Here is a 5,838-nt window from a genome sequence, read left to right as displayed (position 1 = left end):
GGGTTCTCACACCGGGCAAGGACAAAGCAGAAGCAAATACTTAAACAAACAAACAAAAAAGTTTCAAAAGCAAATGTTGACATTAAACAGAAGACTCCTCCGACACACAGGAGGACATGTGTCGCCAAACAGGCCAGGCTGTTTGAGTTCCTGTCTCCGGGCGGGGGAGGCCGAGATTAGCGCTACCGACTGTTCATTTATTTTTTGAGATAACACGATTACAGGTTGATTACAAAATGGCATCTCCGTGGGTCTGTCTGGGCCGGCCCGGCTGTGGTCCCAGGGTGGGCCGGCTGAGCGCACACAGCAGCAGACACATCTGTCTGCGGACTCGCCAGCCAGGCCCTGTGACAGAAAGAGAAACTCATGTGTGAGCCCAGAGCCCGGCGCATGAAGAAGTGGGCCAGGAAATGAGATTCCGACCCGCGCCCTGCTCGGGCTCCTTCTTCTCTAAAAGCCCGTTTATATAAATGTCCGGGGCCTCTGGGCATGGCCACCCAGAGGTGGACAGAGAGACAGGCCACCTCTATTTCTTGAAGGAGCTCCTGTGTCACAAAGTGCCTAATCCCATGCCCAAGGGAATGAAAGCAGAGCTCCGTGCAAACACCTGGGGAGGTTTAAGGAAGTTGCATTTATGATTATAATGTCCCCAAACTGGAAACAACTCACATGTCCATCATCTGGGGNGACCAAACTTACACCCACATGCTATCCTTGGAGCCTGTGAACGGCACTTTTTGTTGGAGAAACCATCCTTGCAGATGTAATTAAAGTAAGGATCTTGAGATCAGATCATCCTGGATGATCCGAACTGGGTCCCAAACTCAAGGACACTTGAGAGTAACACACGGAGAAGAGGAGAGGGCTGTGTGGGGACAGAGGCTGACACTGGAGTGATGCAGGTCCCGGACATGAAATGCCTAGAGCCACCAGCAGCCAGAGGAGATAAGAAACTGAACTTCCCTGGGTGCCTGGGTGGCTCAGCTGGTTAAGCATCAGACTTCAGCTCAGGTCATGATCTCACGGTTTGTGAGTTTGAGCCCCACATCGGGCTCGCTGCTGTCAGCATGGACCCTGCTTCGGGTTCTCTGTCCTGCTCCCTCTCTGCTCCTCCCTTGCTCATTCTCTCTCTTTCTCTCAAAAATAAATAAACATTAAAAAAAAAAAGAAATGGAATCTCCCAGACACCTTGACCTTGAACTTCTGGCCTCCAGAATTGTGAAAGACTACATTCTTGTAAATAACTTTATAAGAAATAAACAGGTTTGTGGTAATCCATCATACAATGTAATGCAACAAAAAGCATTACTTAGGAACGAACTACTGATAACATAAAATAATTGGATTGATCTCAAATGCCCCTGGCTAAGAGACCGGAAGCCACTCGCAAAAGGCTCCAGACTCTGATCCCATCATATGACCTAGAAAAGGCAAAACTTTGGGGACAGACATCAGAGCAATGGCTGTTGGGGACTGAAGGTGTCCAGAGAACTGAGGGGGGAAAGGAAATACTCCATATCTTGATTGTGGTCATAGATCCACAACTATTTATCAAGCCCATAGAACTATGCACATAAAAAGATTGAATTTCACTGAATGTAAATGGTACCTCAATACATCTAATTTTTTAAAAACTAAAGGAATGCTACGATATTGTTTTCAAATTTGTGGTTTATTTTATTTTTAAATGATTATTTATTTTGAGAGAGAGAGAGCACGTGCATGCACACATGGGCTAGTGAGTGGTAGAGGAGCAGAGGAAGAGAAAGAATCTCAAGCAGCCTCCATGCTGTCAGCATAGTACCTGACATGGGGCCCCATCTCACGAACCATGACATCATGACCTGAGCAGAAATCAAGAGTCGGATGCTTAACCGACTGAGCCAGCCAGGTGCCCCTCAAAATTGTAATATGTTTTAAGTGTTTACATTGAACAAATCAACACTTTTGTCACACCCAGAATAAAAACACTGATAGTGTACAGCCTTTTGTGGAGGTCACATTGGAGGCCTAAATTTGTGGCAATGAGACTGAAGGTTAATGGCCCTGTGACCCCTGCTCTGTCATAGGACCTTGCCGGAGGGCTGCTAGGGGCCTGTGGGTCACGGCCACGGACTCCTGTTGGATGCTATCTTCCTTGGAAACACCAGGCTCCAGGTCAAACATCAGGGGCCTCATCTGGAAGATACCCCAACAACTAGGATGTGAGGTAGAAGCACTTGGCCTTGGGTGCCCTTCCCTCCCAGAGTTTTAGAGACCTACTGGCTTGTCTTAGACTCAGGTTAGAACCTTAGACTTAGGTTCTTCAGGCTCAGATTTCTTCTCAGTAGGTCCTTTCTGCCTCAGTTTTTCCCCGGACTCTAGTTTTTCCCCTGGCTTTTGTGTGGTTTTTGCTTATGTGTGATATTGTGATTTATAATAAGAAATATATATTTGGTCTTTGTCCTCATTTCCGTGAAGCTTGAATTTAACTGGACATCTGTGGTTTTTTTTTTTTTTTTAAGTTTATTTATCTATTTATTTAGAGAGAGAACCAGCAGGGGCGGGGTGGGGGTGTACAGAAGAGCCAAAGCCAGCTCTGTGCTGACATCAACCAAGCCCCGAGTGGGGCTTGAGCTCACAAACCGTGAGATCATGACCTGAGCCAAAGTCAGAAGCTTGACAGACTGAGACACCCAGGTGCCCTCTTCTCATTTCGTTGCTGAGTTCCTAAAACCCTTGGAATTTCCTTTGATACGAGAAGTAAATGTTTCTTTTGTTCTGTTAATGAGATGACTTTTTGAAAGCACTTAAGGCTGGAGGCTGGTTGCTGCTGGAGCCAGCTGCCTGACTGTGAACCATCAGGTGTGAGCCAAGCCCATCCCCACTGCCAATCCCCCTGTCTGGACTTCCAAGGAGGGAAGAGGGCCTGGGCTTGGGGGTTCGGTTCAATCACCAATGGCCCATGATTTAATCAGTCACACCTGTGTAATAAAGACTCCGTAAAAACCCCAAAGGAGCGGTTCAGGGATNAAGTAGCAAGCCTTTTCCCCATACCTTACCCTCTGTATCCATTTGGCTGTTCCTGAGTTAGATCCTTGTATATAATAAGCTGGTGACCTAGTAATCAAATGGTTCTCTGAGTTCCATGGGCTGCTGTAGGAAATTAATCCAACCCATATTGGGGTTCGTCGGAACCCTCAATCTACAGCTGGTCGGTGGGTCAAAAGCGATGAGGGAGAGAAGTGGAGAAATGTTCACCTTCAGCCCAGAAGGCTGACCTATAAACCTGCACAGTTCTGATTAGCATCAAATATGTGCTGGCTGCTATGTTCTAGAAGGGCCTCATGACTGCCTGTTTATCTCACCAATAGCTTATACCAAACTGAATGATAAGCAGCAGAGAAATCTTGAGAAAATAGTTTTATGAGTAGAAATTTGAAGAAAACATTTATGATCTAATACCCACTTCATGTCCTCTCCCCTTTGAGCACTAAGCTCTAACCACCAGCTCCATACAGCAAAAGTGCTGCCCTTTCTGCTCAAGAGTGTTGTCCCCTGCTACGTAAATAAACTAAGTTGCATCGTATAACATCTCAAGAATTCTTTCTTTCTTGGCTATTGTGCTCGATGACCCCGCAACAGAAGCACAGGTGATAACCTGGATTTGCAACTGACTTCCAAAGTGGGGAGGGGGTAGGGGGTAGGGGTGCAGACTGGTAGGGCTGAGCCCTTAACATGTGGAATCTGATGTTACTTCCAGGTCAGAATTGAATTAAAGGTTAGGATATGCAGCTGATGACCCAGAATTACTTGGTGGGGTTGGATGGGGGAGCTGCCACAGTAGAATTGGGGCAGAATCTTATTATGACCAAGTCCACTTCCTCTGGGTCTCTGGATGGTGACCTCACCTATCTGCCCAGCAGCCATGACCTGCAACATGACCTCTCACAGATACTTCCAGGGTATCTTCATCTTCATCCTCCTCTCTCTCATTTTTGGTCTCCCTCTGTATTTTGCCAGCCTTAAATCCACCATCTTTCCAGAAAGCCATAAATGGTGCGCTCTCTCACCGCCAGTCACTCACTGGGACTTTTCAGGCACTGAGCAAAGCCTCAAATTTGAGGAACAGGGATCCAAACCTGCCCATGGGTTCCTGGGAGTGACAGTGAAAGGGAAAACGTTTCACGTCCATCCTTTGGTTCCTGGGCCCGAGTATTCCTTCTTGGGAATGGAGTGGCATATTTTGGTTGGTGACCCAGTGCACATATGACATTCTGAAGGACAGAACTCCAACCACACAGGGTGCTTCTCTGAGCTGACATCTTAGCTGAGCCATTAATAGTTCCTTCTCTTATTCTATGAGGGAGCTGCTCCCAGGGGACACAGGATGGTAGAGCCAGGGCTCTCGTGGCTCTGTCCCCACTGCCGCACCTCTCTGCCACAAACTGGTTCCTTAAATGGAAGCATTGGCATGCTGGATGGTGGTGGTGGCAGTGGTACTGCGGGTGGGGAAAGCAAACCTCTATCTGGCAGAGGCATCAATTCAGAAAGGACACACTGCTACCCTTTCCAGGACAAAGGGATCTGAGGAAGTTCATGTTGTCACCAAGGTCCCCTAACATCACTGCTTCATCTGTATTTTAGAACCCCTTTTGGTACCAATTGCCTAAGCCTGGGTTCCCTCAAAGACCAGAGCCAGAGATAATAGCTTGCAGGCAGATAGCTTATTTTGTGAAACAATCCCCCCAAGAAACAGTAGTGGGAGACAGGGAATGGTGTGCACAGTAAGGGGGAAAGGCATGTCAACGTGTGCTGTAAAGCTGATCACTGCTGTGGGCAAGTGGGGCTTGTGGGCCGCTGCACAGCACCCCGAAAGCCAAGTAAAACACGACTGGAAATGTTTCCCTTGCTGAGGTGTGGAAAGAGAACAACATCGATCCCTCCTCTGTTGGTCAAGAGGTCACGGGATTCGCCTGTAACAATTCCCATCAAGACTCATTGGTTCATCATTCTAGCTAACCCTTTGGAGCACCTTAGATATGATGAGTGTTTTTTACAAAGGTGACCACCTTGGTCCTCTGTAATTCCCATAGAGAAAGGGGCTCCGGGGAAGCCCCAGGGCAGAGGTGTAGCTGAGGTCAGGTGGGGGCTCCTGTCCCAGTTGGTTGTTACAGCAACAGCCAAAGTAAAGGAGGGTTGGGAGTGGGGTTGGGGGAGGGGTGAGGCAGAGGGAGAGGGACCGTGGTGCCAAATGGATACAAAATATTACACTGTTAACCTAGTTAATTGTCTAATGTAACAGTCATATACTTTTTATTCTGTTATATCTTATTAATATAATAAAATGTAATGTGTAAAATATACATAATACAATAAAGTATCATATTTTATTATATTTGGAAATAACTTACGGTTAGATTTTCTCACTTGGCTACGATTTGGGGGTATGCCTGATGATTGCCAAGAAACTGACCACTTGCCAACTAAAGGTATTAAATATATGTGAAGCTAAATAATTCAAAAGGCAAAATTATAAGAATCTAAAAACATTTTTTTGTACTACGGAACCATGTTTATTTAATGTGGGATGTGGGTGTTTGATATGAATGTGGGGAATGGCCTCCAAGAAAAATGAGTACCAACTGCCTCAGACGTCTTACAATTGTCCCTGGTGGGAAGGAGGAGATTAGAAAATACGCTATTAATTCTGCTCTGAGCACACAGCTGTCCTGCCGACTTGTGTCCTGAACATTTCTCCCCTCTGTCCATTCCATGCCATCCTTTTCCAAGGCCATTGCCCTTGCCCAAACCTCCACCGTCTCTTGTATGGAGTTTTCCAGTAGCCTCTAAATGAGC

At 46.6% G+C, this 5,838-nt stretch overlaps 1 long non-coding RNA gene across 1 annotated transcript in view; it reads right to left on the bottom strand.

Moving 5' to 3' along the window:
• Positions 1-5,550: 5,550 nt before the first annotated feature.
• The window catches only part of LOC144241918 (uncharacterized), a 2,190-nt gene continuing 1,902 nt past the window's right edge, over positions 5,551-5,838 (bottom strand). Inside the window, exon 4 of the long non-coding RNA XR_013338244.1 lies at positions 5,551-5,650. This is a non-coding gene — a long non-coding RNA (uncharacterized LOC144241918). The remainder of the gene's footprint in view (positions 5,651-5,838) is intronic.

The sequence above is a fragment of the Crocuta crocuta genome, unplaced genomic scaffold, assembly GCF_008692635.1.
Source record: "Crocuta crocuta isolate KB4526 unplaced genomic scaffold, BGI_CrCroc_1.0 scaffold57, whole genome shotgun sequence".
NCBI classification, from domain to species: Eukaryota; Metazoa; Chordata; class Mammalia; order Carnivora; family Hyaenidae; genus Crocuta; species Crocuta crocuta.
This window is presented reverse-complemented; position numbering and strand designations above follow the sequence as displayed.